The sequence below is a fragment of the Malaclemys terrapin genome, chromosome 19 (genome assembly GCF_027887155.1).
Source record: "Malaclemys terrapin pileata isolate rMalTer1 chromosome 19, rMalTer1.hap1, whole genome shotgun sequence".
Taxonomy (NCBI): domain Eukaryota; kingdom Metazoa; phylum Chordata; order Testudines; family Emydidae; genus Malaclemys; species Malaclemys terrapin.
In genome coordinates this window covers 17,923,305-17,936,334 of record NC_071523.1, presented here as the reverse complement: position 1 = coordinate 17,936,334, position 13,030 = coordinate 17,923,305, and the positions used below count along the sequence as shown (strand labels likewise).

The following is a 13,030-nucleotide window of genomic DNA, read 5'->3' as shown; positions in this document are numbered from 1 at the left end:
AATACTCACCAGCAACCACACATCACTGAACAAAACCACTAACCCAGGAACCTATCCTTGTAACAAACCCCGATGCCAACTCTGTCCACATATCTATTCAAGTGACATCATCATAGGACCTAATCACATCAGCCATACCATCAGGGGCTCGTTCACCTGCACATCTACCAATGTGATCTATGCCATCATGTGCCAGCAATGCCCCTCTGCCATGTACATTGGCCAAACCGGACAGTCTCTACGCAAAAGAATTAATGGACACAAATCTGACATCAGGAATCAAAATACTCAAAAACCAGTGGGAGAACACTTTAACCTGTCTGGTCATTCAGTGACAGACCTGCGGGTGGCTATATTACAACAGAAAAACTTCAAAAACAGACTCCAAAGAGAGACTGCAGAGCTAGAATTGATATGCAAACTAGACACAATCAACTCCGGTTTGAATAAGGACTGGGAATGGCTGAGCCATTACAAACGTTGACTATCTCCCCTTGTAAGTACTCTCACACTTCTTATCACACTGTCTGTACTCGGCTAGCTTGATTATCACTTCAAAAGTTTTTTTTTTTCTCTTAATTAATTGGCCTCTCAGAGTTAGTAAGACAACTCCCACCTGTTTATGCTCTCTGTATGTGTGTATATATATCTCCTCATTATATGTTCCATTCTATATGCATCCGAAGAAGTGGGCTGTAGTCCACGAAAGCTTATGCTCTAATAAATTTGTTAGTCTCTAAGGTGCCACAAGTACTCCTGTTCTTCTTTTTACAAACTCTTCTTAGCAGGATCAGCAGAGGTACCAAGGATTGAATGAAACAGGATCAGTGATTCCTGCAGGGCAGGAGTGAAGCACACTGACAGCAGTACAGAGGCAATCTTGTACTGCCACTGCACTTGTCCTGGGGCTAAGCAGAGGGCATTACCCTCTAGGGCCCCCAATGCAACACCTTTCATTAGCACAAAACTCACTTAAAATCCTTTTCTAGTAAACAGGACAGACTGGGTCACAAGGGACCATTCTGATCATTTAATCTGACACCTGCATAAGCAGGCCAAAGAATTTCAATACATGACAGCAGCTGATCCTTCTCCAACACAATCTGTGAGTGGCCGGGAAGCCACTTAATGCTTTCAGTTTCAGCTATACAGGCCTGTTTCACGATCATGCAAATGTAAGGCAGATATGTGTCTGACAGCGAGATAAGAGGGTCTGGGGAACCTGCTGGTTTATTAAATAAAGCACAAAAGCCCACACATAGTTGGACTAAAGTCTCAAATTCTCATTGAATCCGATCCTTCTCTCCTGCATCACACCAGCCCTCAGGAACAGGCAAGCCCGGGTAGCACAAGCACGCACACACTCACTCTCTCTCTCTCTTAGCAAAGAGCTGTGAAGTGAGTTAGCAAAGAGGAGACATTTATGCACAGGCAGATGTTCTGCTCTCCACACATTGGTGTTGAGGTCACTACTAGAATGCAGCTCTGGCGGGGTTGTGAATTGAGACTCTGTTCAGACTCTCTTGTGTTTACATAATCAGCATACTTCATTTGCAGCCACTGACCTCCTCTCATAATGGATAAAATTCTTGTCCTTTATCTGATCAAACAGTCCCCAACCGTCCCTCACTCCTGTACACAATCAACAACAACAAAAAACAGGAATGGTACCCAGGGTGCGGACACACACACACACACACACACCCCGCAACGCCACCAAGCAAAGACGTTCTCTCTTAATAGATAAACTTTGACCACTTTCTCTCCAACAGTTACATGGAATTACAGCTAGATACTACAGAGGGCCCCCCACAAAAATCTGGGAGTCCAACATTTGCAGCCTTTGCCGTGAATCCAAACCCCGATCTGTGCATTTTTACAGCTGAACGCTATAGAACTTTGGACATGCTCAAGAGCCACATCCAAACTTCACAACTTGAGCTCATCTCCGGGACACACAGAACACTGGAGTTTACCTCTCCCTGCTTTTGTCATGTCTCCAGCATCCTACTTGCATCCTTGGCATTGGACTGTAACTGGGAATTCCTTCGCCGTGTTATACGACATGCTGGTCAAAGGCAAAAGGGAAAAGACGTGATGGAGGCACTGATTTCCATGTCGAGTTTCATTTACTGCTCAGTCACAGAGGCAGATTGGCTTGTTTGTTTGCTTTTATCTAGCTGCTACTTGGTCTTTTTATGATCAACTTTTCCCTTTGCAAGTCCACCTCCCATTAGACTCACAGCCTTTGCATGAGCTCAGTGCTCCGAAGTGCCTGGGATTGTCATTTAGAAGAAATGAGTGCACCAAATCTCCTTGTTGGAAAAAGTTGCCCAATAAAAAAAACCACACCACCTGCTGATATTATTTTGGTCTATACACAAGTGCAGTCCCCATCCTTCCTATGTGGCTAGAAAAGTTTGAAGCCTAGGGCTGACCCCAATCCAAAGCTTAACGCATTTCCTAGCAAGAAAAAGCATATACAAACATACATTTAGCATCCAAACTGGATGCTTTTCCATGCTATTTTCCTTAGGTAACAGCAGAGGCCAACAGAATTAGCGAGTTCTGTTGCAACCATAAAGCTATCGATATTCCTGCTGCAGCTTGTTAGAAGTTTTGAACTAACCTCTCACACCAGAGAACTGAAAAAGTGTTAGAAGTACAAAGAAAAGAATCTAGGCTTGGGGAGAGGGGACAGGAGAGAAAAATAAAGAACACACCTTTATCTCTTTTCTCTGGACTGTGCAGAGTCAGTTCTGTTCCAGCCTCTCTGCATTGTGTATCCGGAGTCTTTCATATGTATAACAAACAAAAAAAATTCAGCACAATCTGAAGCTAAAGGCTCCTCCCCTGCATTTTACATGGTAAAGGCTCTCAGCTCACTGATCACAAAGCAACTCTTACAGTCCTTGTTCAAACAGTTCAGCTCCAGGGTAACAAGTTCAGAGTGGGAGGAGGCAAAGGGAAGCAGAGGGTGGTAACAGTCTTGGACAGACGTTAAGCCCCTTTTATATCAGGGGAACCTGTTCTTCAGGTTGGAAATTGAAACATCTGTTTGTTGCCATGTTTGAATATTGCACTCCAAGCCTCTTCCACATTAACAAGCCCATGGAGATAAAACCATATTTAATAATGCACACTCAGGCAACACATGGGAGAACAAGTTAATCATTAGCGTTTTCTGCATTTGTTTTACATTTAGGACTTCCTTGTATAGCTGCTAGTGGAATAAATCCCTTATCGTGTCTGTTGTAGGTAATAGCAGTGATCAGGTCTGCAAAGAGTTTCAGTCTTGACAATTTTGAGTCCTATATTGTGGTAGAATTTTAGAGGGTCTAAATAGTTTTCTGATCAATATTTGCAGTTACAGAGTAAGTGCAAAGGGAGGGTTAACAAAATCACTCTTATGCTTCCAGGCATAAAATGATCACCTTGCAGGTCAGGAAGGAACTGTTCCCCCCACCACACATAATACAAAACAATTAGCCAAGTGCATTCAAGGGGTTTTCACCTTCCACTGCAGCATCAGACAATCTTCACTGCTGGAGGGAGGATATATGATGGGCTAGGGCTGTGATCTGCTGTGGCAATTTCAATTCTGTAATATTCAGAATAGCCAGGCTGCTTTCGAGCAGATCAGCAGTTGATGTTTGGAATATACTAGGGGCTACTCTATACTACCGCGCTACATCACCAATGCAGCTGTGCCCCTGTAGCACGTCTGGTGAAGACCGGTTCTGCTGACGGAAGAGCGCTCTCCCATCAGCATAATTACTCCACCTTAACGAGAGGCGGAAGCTATGTCAGCGGGAGAGCCTCTCTCGCCGACTGAGCACTGGTGTGGACATCACTTAGATCGACATACCTTGCGGAGCTATTGGGGGTGGCTTTTTCACACCACTTAAGCAGGAGTGTAGACAAGCCCTAGGTCTCACGTGCAACACCACATTTTATTTCCTCTAGCGCAATAGGAGTAAACTATTCTGTGTGCAACTAAGAAAAAGCAATATGCTTCAGTATCTTTTGTAAAGGCAGTATATGTATCTCACTCTAGCTTCAGCCTTTTCTCACTGCAATTCCCACTACGGTATGCTAGATATATGCTGGCCTAGACACACATAAGTGGCACTAATGTGGGCCCATATTCAGATCAGCCACCACTCCCTATTCTACATCTTCCAGCGCACAGTGTAATCCTGCCAGGGGAAGGAATTTGTGAGACACATGGGATAGGCAGGTCACGGGACATCTGATCCGGAAACATGCAGACAGTATTCCCAATCCCACCCCAGCCAACCTTCTCTGTAGGGTTCAGAGTGCAAGATTTATGCCCTACAGTCACCCATCAGTCGGGGGGGGGGGGGGTTGGGACATGAGCCCACTCACAGAGATGACTGGAATTTGACCAATTACAGTCTCCTAATGTGTACTTCACCAGACCCTGTCAATGTTGCAACACACACTGGGCCAAATTCTGTTCTCAGTTGACCCATAGAAACTCAGTGAGGTCCACAGGGATACATGGGGCACCCAAGAGCAGAATTTGGTCCAATATCAGCTTCTGCAGCATGCAAAATATGAATCAGAAGACAATAACCTTTGCAAATATAGATTGATGTGACTGCATGTCAGTAGACTGCAAACAGAACACCAAAGCCAAATCCTGTATAACTTTAGAACCAGAACTAACTTGTGCCATTCATTCACATTGCTACCAAAAGACAATTAATTACTAACCCATTTTATTACAATGACTTCTGTTTCAAAGTAATTATTTTTCCAAATGCGGGGGAAGGGGGCAAACACAATTGATAAGTCAACCATCACATTCCAAGCTATTTGCCCCACTGGGGCTATGAATCCATACCTATAAACCAGTATGTAAGTTGACACTGATAGACCTTTCTGTTGGAAAGGCCAGTTTTACAAGAGAAGAACAGCTGCACAGTTGCACTCCCACAGCTCTCCTAGAGAAGAAAAGAGCAGTGATGAGAAATAAGCAGAGAGGAAAACAAGCTGGAGTTTGGATTGACCCCTGCAGCCTGTCATTTGCCCTCAGGGAGGTAGAGAGAGAATCTGCTTTTCCATTCCTTTGCCAGCCTCTCATGAGAGCGGAGAGAGTCGGGGCTACTGTGATAGGAAGGACAGCAAGAAACAAAATGAGGCAGAGAATAAATAGGCGGGCGAGAGCAGGAGGCGACCCACAAGGATATGTTCTTTCATTAACTGGGTATCTAGAGTGCTTCTGAGAGGACCATTCAGTGACCTCGCCATGTCGCATCTTAACTAGTGGCCCCGTCCTGCAACCTGCACGCAAGTTTGCTTTAACTTTAAATATTTTCTGAAATTTGAGCACTTAATATTTCAACCTGAGTGACTACATGTTTGTTAGTACATTTTTACTGGGTTTATGAACTAAGGGTCAGGGCATTAACTGCTTACTCCCACTGGGGAGGAGTTACTTGCATGAGTAGCCCCCACTGAAGCTAGGGGACTAGTCATGCAAATAAGTGCTCACCAGTGGTACAACGGAGTCACACAACCTGGCTCTAAGTTATAGAGACCTCAATTCCTTCCTACGGCTCAAATCCATGATTTCTAGGAAGAAATCTCCAGATTCCCCCATAACAATTGCATCTTCCTTTTGTGTTAAAAGTTGTAAAATATTCACATTCTTATTCCTTTCTGCATAAGAGAAGATCTTAAGATAGGAACAGATGAGGGAATGGAAACATTTCTGTTAAATGTCCTCCTCCCAAACCTGTCCATATTTAAACTGTTGATGCAATATAAAAGCTACACCTGGTTACATTCCCCAACATATCTTTGTTTAGGAAGCATTCGGAAGTTGTGTGCATTTCAAGTGATGGGCTATTTGTTGTAGCAATTTTTCATTTTTAAGGCAACTTAGGAAAGTACATTACAAGACAATGCTGCCCCCTAGGCAGCTCTAGAATGTTGCCATCCTTTATTTTTTAACAAAATTACAGTACTTAGCCCTCACACAGCACTTCATCTCTTTAGAGCACAGTACAAATATTAATTAACTGGGAGGTTAAACAAGTCCCCTGTACTGCAGATATGGATTAATCCTGTTTTTCTCTCAGTGCACAGGTTTTTTTTATATTAAAGTAAAACTGTCAATACTCAGATCTTCATGTTCTTTATAACATCATCGCTTTACATTTATACAGTAAGGATTCCAAAACACTGTATAAACTATAGCCCAATCCTGCAATGGCAGCAAGATCTAGCCTATTTGGCCACTCAACTGGTATTCAGTAGCCACAGGTTCTATTCCTGGCTCTGCCAATGGACTACTGGGTGACCTTGGGCAAGTTACTTTGTCTCTCCCTGCCTCGGTTTCCCCATCTGTAAAATGGGAATATTGATATTGACCTCCATTGTAAAGTACTTTGAGATCTACTGATGAAAAGCATTGTAACATTTAAGTATTATTATATACCCTAGAGACTTCACCCATCACAAATACAACCTCTTCTAGGGTGGAACTCAGCAGCTGTATAACAGTCCACAATGCTGGAAGTCAACAAATTAAGAATAATGGGTCCAGTAAAAATCAAAGATGGCAAAAGAGCTAGAGCCCTCCATTAGCCTCAGTGCAGGAAAAGTTGCATACAGTATATTTTGATAAGTGCTTTAACAATCCCACTTCTAAGTGGCCCAAACAATTCTCAGATGACCGTCTTCATTTGCTTTTTAAGATCTGCTGCTCCGCTCCTTTTTCTCCTGTCACCTACAAGACAATATTGATTATGGAGGACTGTGAAACAGGAGGCTCAAACCCAAAAGTGAAACTCAGTTTAAACATGTAAAAAACATGACTTTGTAGGAATCTGATGTGAAATAAAAGTTTTGCTCAGGTTCACTCCTACAGTAAGTGCAGCACAGCGATCTCACAGAAGGCACAAGCCAATGGTTGAATTTGTAATTGAACCAGAGATCATTGTTTCTTAAGGGCACACGTGGCAGCTGTCTGAGCCTAATGAAGGAGCTATTCTGGGTTATAAACTCACTTTAAAAAAAAGTGCTGGAATTGCCCTTCAGACATGGGTGATTCACATTACTCTAACTGGAGTACACAATTTATATTTAGTAAAGTACCAAACTGCTTAGAAAGGGCCCTGATTCTTCAAAGGCTTACAAATGAGCTTAACTTGATTAAATCCACTGTCCTGATGGGATCACTCATATAAAGTTAAGCACCCATATAAGTCTTTGCGAGATCAGGTCCTTAGGTCTGAGCATGATGTTACAGTTAACATACATTTTCACAATTAGTGAAATAAACATTAATGAGTTCACCCTTAAAGCTGAGTGACTGATGCAGAGAACACACCAAACATATACACACACAAAACCTACAGCAGCAACCTGCATATTCCTGACTGGGACTTTTAGGCACTGTAATAATATAAAATGTCAAATATATTTTTTTGATATAGCACCAGCTAAATGCTAGCCACTTTACGCAGAAGTGTGAAGATTAAGGTCCCTTATGAGCTGAATTAATGAATACATAATAGACTGTAAGAAATATCAGCCTTCATGTGCCGCTGTTATGTACATTTTTCTTTCTCTCCCTCTACTCTTTTGAGTACTATCTTTAAAAAGAATTAAGGTCACTGACCAAAAGCAAAAACTCACCAACAATTACCTAATATTATGTGAGCTCAACTTCAATTCACAAGAAAAGCAAAATTCTGAGTAAGAGATGAAAAGATGCCCTTCAGCAGCCTGCAGTTCTTCTCAGTTTTATAGACTCTGGGAGAGATGTGTCTCTGAGAGTCTGATCAAATGAGTAGGAGCCAGGAATTCGTGGGCCATAATTCCAGCTTTCACACTGATTCTTTGGGGGGAAGTCACTTAATTAAGTATATGTATTACTGTAGCATCTAGAAGCCATAGTCATGACTAGGAGCCCTGCCTCAGCCTCCCCATCTGTCGAACTGAGAGTGAATGAAACCCACCTACTTTTACAAAGATCACTAACAGCTTTCACTCAAGATTTCTTTAATAAATGGCACATATTATATAAGACAGAAAAAGGGACTAGGAGAGAGAAACACAGCACTCTAAGCAACCCCCCGACCCTTTCTCTGGTAGCTTGTCATTATAGCAGTCTCCAGCTTCAGTCAGACCCAACTGAATGCTAGGATGTTAGCTAACAACCTATCATTGTATGTCTGTCCCTAGGCCCATTAGACGCCTAGTGTTCTAACATACCCATGTGCAACTGAGTCAAGAGATAATTAACCCTTTCGTTGCTGGAGGAAAGTATTGCACAAGGTACATACACCTCTCAGAGATGGTATGAGGATTAAATTGATGAGGGACCAAATTCATCACACTAGAACTAGACCAGGGATGAATTTGGAACATTGTTTGTCGAGTGTTTAAAATGTTAGGAATTATTGTTATGGTGTTGCCAAGTCTCACGATTTTATTACGAGTCTTGAAATATTTGGTGTTTTTCTTAAAAACCCAGCTGTTGATATCAGGAGATTGCCTGGGAGTCTCAGCTTCCATTTAAAAAAAAAAATTACATTTCTAGTCTTCGTGGTTGCAGACAAAAATTGGAAATGCGACACGAGGGCAGCCTAAAGGCTCCGAAACCAGAGCATAAATAAAAAGAACCCCAGATGTACTATTTAAAAGGATCATAATTTTTAAACCAATCTCAGGGTTTTTGGGGTGCAGACTCATTGTTTTGAATGTTTGGGGTTAGCAGTACTGCAGTGACGTGCCAAGAATGCAAAGGCTCAGATAATAAGTGCCTGATGGTTCTTGCCTTCAGTAAGGATCTATTCTGGCACAGGAGGAGCAGTAAAGAGAGGCCATGCTGTTTGCCAAATACTGACCAACCTAGATATTGTATTATTTGAGGCAAGTACCCCACCTACTGTTCTTTTAGAGAAGGGGTTCTCAAACTTTTTCTCAGTGTGGACCTTACCTTTATAGTGAGATTGGGAATATTAGGAAAGTACTATTACATATGATTTGTCTGGTGGTAGCACACAGAAGTTCTTCGTGGTTGCACGAACCCCAGTCAGAGTTGGGGTTCCATAGCATGGTATTTTACAAGAGACACTGTCCCAAAGATCCTTCTATTTAAAATATTTTTTGCCGTTCTTCAATTAGTTTTAGCAGTTGGAAAGAAGCAGAACAAGCCAGGATGACATGATCAACCAGCTATGTCTGCAGTTTCGGAACCCACCTTCCAACAATTCAGTATAAAAATAGCCAGTGACAGAGATTTTCAGATGCACCTTTTCAAACATTAACCTGGAAATGTGAACATGGCACTTTCCGTAAGAGTTAGGGAGTTAGCTCCAGTGTCTTGGCAGAATTCCAGTCTGAGTAATTACATTCTGCTTCCTAAAATTCCCCATATAATTTCAGTGAGATCCACTACACAGCAATTTAGGCCAGTTAGATACTGTAACTATCAGCTGTTAAATTGCTATCACCTTCTATGCCAAGGGTGGCTGCATTTCAGTGGTGAATAATGTGATCACTGTGCACCTTTTGTGTTTCAGTTGGCTAAAGCCTCAGTCCTGCAAACACACAAGCAATTAATTTTACACACAAGTATTTCCACTGAATACTATAGGACTACTCAGTGTAAAGCCAAATCCATGTGTATTTGCTGGAAGGAGCCTGAGGGCTGGTCTACACTAGCAAATTAGGTTTCAGAGTGGTAGCCATGTTAGTCGGCATCAGCAAAAGGAACGAGGAGTACTTGTGGCACCTTAGATTTGAGCATAAGCTTTCGTGGGCTAAAACCCACTTCATTGGATGCATGCAGTGGAAAATAAAGTAGGAAGATATATTTAGTCTCTAGAAAATTAGGTTGATCCTGCTACATGGCTTAGGGATGAGAAAAATCCACAGCCCTGAGCGAAGTAGTTAAGCTGACCTAAGTCCACACATAGACAGCGCTAGAGCTCCGGTAAATATTTTCAAACCCCGTGGTATTTTTTAGCATGTTGGGGGTATGTGGGGGGCTCTGGAAAATACTCTGTAAAATATTAAGCCCTGCATCGAGCTAACTACCGCCCCTCGGCGAGGTAGATTGCCTATGCCAATGGGAGAACCCCTCCTGTCAGCACAGGTAGTGTCTACGCTGACATGCTAGAGCAGCACAGCCACTGAGCTGCAGCTGTGCCACTGTAGTGTTTTAAGTGTAGATAAAGCCACAGTTTGTAAAGTGCTTTGAGATTCTTCAGGGTGAAAGATGGTATCTAAAGATGTTAATTCATTATTAATTAAACCAAATGATTTTTCCCACAGAATACCTTCACTAGGATACATGTACACTGCACACTCCTTATGGCAGCATGTACAATACTTACACTACATGCCGCCCTTGCATCGGTATAAACGGCACCTGAACCCTTTGGGTATGTACCTTACACTGCTCTCTCTATCCAAGCAATGCCTCCCCCATCTACACTGCTACTTTTTAGCAGTGTAGTGTCTTCTCGCTGCTGGAGTCTTTCCCTGCTGCAGGGAAAGGCTCCAACAGTGTGGAAAGGCTGTGGCAGGGGGGGCATTAGGAAAAGGCTCCAGCAGCAGGCAGCCACTGGAGCCCTTCCCCACTGCAAGAGCCTTTCACTGACACATGTAGCTACACACCACACCGTGGTCACAGCTTGCTTTTCACTGTGGCATGAAGCTACATATACCTTATGTGCCTCTGCCAGAGGTGTGCAGCATAGCCGTAGTGTATTATAGTGTAATGTAGTGATTAGCGTGGATGGTGCCTCCACCAACAGGTGGTACTGTATCTTAGTGCCAAATTGTCACCTTGTTTTGATATTACATCAGGGGTGAGGGGACTGGTAAGAACTTTGAGTCCTGCCTGTGTGCAGGAGCTGTTACTTCCAGTATCCCAAAAAACCCTTGAATTTTGATAAGCAACTATTACAGTAGGTTTCACTGTAACCTGAATTGCAACTGGTAAATTATCCATTCACCAAATGGATGTGGAACCACGAATGGAATAAATACAGAATCTTAAAGTGGAACATTTACATTAGGTTATAATCTCATTTTAATCAATTTTAAAATCTGTTCAGAAGAAAAGCACAAACAGAGTTTGGCAAATAACAGGGCTATATCAGGTTTCAAGAAGTATAATTGTAGTTTATGAGTTTTTCAAAGAATAAATATTGCTATTTTATTTCCTTTGTGAAAAAGAACCTGATTGTAAGATATACATTGTAGAAACATCACACTGTCCACACTGCCATCAGCCTCAAAATGTGTAACATGAGGCTGGCTGTTTTTTTTGTTTAACATTTTCCCTGCAGAGTCCAATAAATCATAGTGACCATGATTTACTGGACTCTGTCTAGCAGAACACAGTTATTCAAGTCCCCACAGTAAGCAAACCAGGGATTATATGTGATTTGGAAGGTAATTTATCAGCAAAGCTGGTGATTTTAATATTGTAACACTGATGTTCACTCATCTTTCTGTCTCTTTCCAAGTGCTGCCTTTCATCAATGAATCATCCACACAGAGAAATGGTTCAGGCATTGCACTATGGCAGATGCGTATTTACTGAAGACAAACAGCTCTGAAGCCTGGTCAGAGAGAAACACTATATTCTGCAAGGGCTGGATCCCTTTGGCTACACAGGAATTAATTTTAAAGTAAAACCACAAAACCAGCCTCTGAATCATTGTACACCAGCACTTCAGAGATTGTACATTTCTTCTAGCTGCTTGCACATTTAATGCAGTAATGTTGAGTGGAGCAGCAGTAGACGGGGTGGAGGAACAATCCATGTGAACTGAGTCCTGAAATGAGCTTTCCTGATGGATCATTTGCCTGCCAGCAGAAGTAAATAGCTTCAGGCAAGTAGCCCCTCAGTTTTTTCTTCTTTAAGTCTGTCAATAAATCAAGTCTTTGTGAATGTGAGGAGCTAATAGCCAGTGCCGCTCTGGCAGCTGTTCTGAAGATGTGCAGTATTGCCCAGGTTGAGTGCAGGGCGACCAAGCCACAAGTCTGAATGAGTGAGACTTAAAAAACACATAATAAGGAAGGATTTAAGTGACTTATTGAAATTCATATAAAATTCTTCATCACAAAACAGAGAGAGATGTAAAGTTCATACGCAATGAATGAGACTTGGGCTCAGGAAACAATTTGTCCACACAACAGCCGAAAGAAATTATTTATGAAGGACACAAGAACATGCTTGTGCAACTGCATGGATCTACATTTGGTCATGCCAATATCACACCATTGAGCAATGCACAGTGTGCATATGTGCTCTGCAAGCTTCCCACATGCAGTGTGATGATGAAAAACTGCACCACTGTTAAGCCAACAGTTGATAAGAGAATTTATAATTGTGGTTCGAGGTCCTGGCCAGTTCCCACTGTAAGAGGCTTGCCCTTGTGAATTCTGTAGCTCTGTGAATTCTGTGGCCATGAAAAAACTGTCAGCAAATACTGAGTTTCATTTCAATATTTGTTCAGAAAGACAGGGACAAGTTTTTCAACAAAAAAGTTCCTGTTTGCCGGACAGTCCTGGCCATGCAAAAATTGTCCCCCATCTGGGGGCACTGCTCCTACCTACACTTTCAGTGTGGCCAACTCTTGCAATTTTATTACAAGTCATGAGAGAGTCAGTGTTTTTGTTATAAAGCCCTAGCTCCTGGAATCAGGAGAGTGTGTGAGATTTTGAAAGGAAATAAGCAACTACCCCTCATGGGTTAGGCTCCAATTTTGGCATGAAAGTCAGTGTTCACAGGAATCATAAATTTGAATAAAGTCCATGACAAGCCCAACTCACGCTTGCCCTGTGTCAGTAGCTCCTTTCCCTCAGGGCTGGGCCTGGCCCACTCCAGATGTCATAACCTGGAACATGTGGTTGCAGCACCACTCAGATATGGCCCACCCACCCCTCTGTAGATTGAGATGCCAAACCTGAGTCAGGTTGCAACCATGTGCCCCAGGTTACAACCCCCAGAATGGGGAGTCAGGGCAGGAGC

General features: G+C 42.5%; 1 protein-coding gene across 1 annotated transcript in view; it reads right to left on the bottom strand.

Moving 5' to 3' along the window:
• Positions 1-2,814, bottom strand: part of PLCH2 (phospholipase C eta 2) — a 326,258-nt gene extending 323,444 nt beyond the window's left edge. The window contains exon 1 of the mRNA XM_054009469.1: positions 2,724-2,814. The gene's annotated coding sequence lies outside the window, so the exon portion shown is untranslated. The remainder of the gene's footprint in view (positions 1-2,723) is intronic.
• Positions 2,815-13,030: the final 10,216 nt, after the last annotated feature.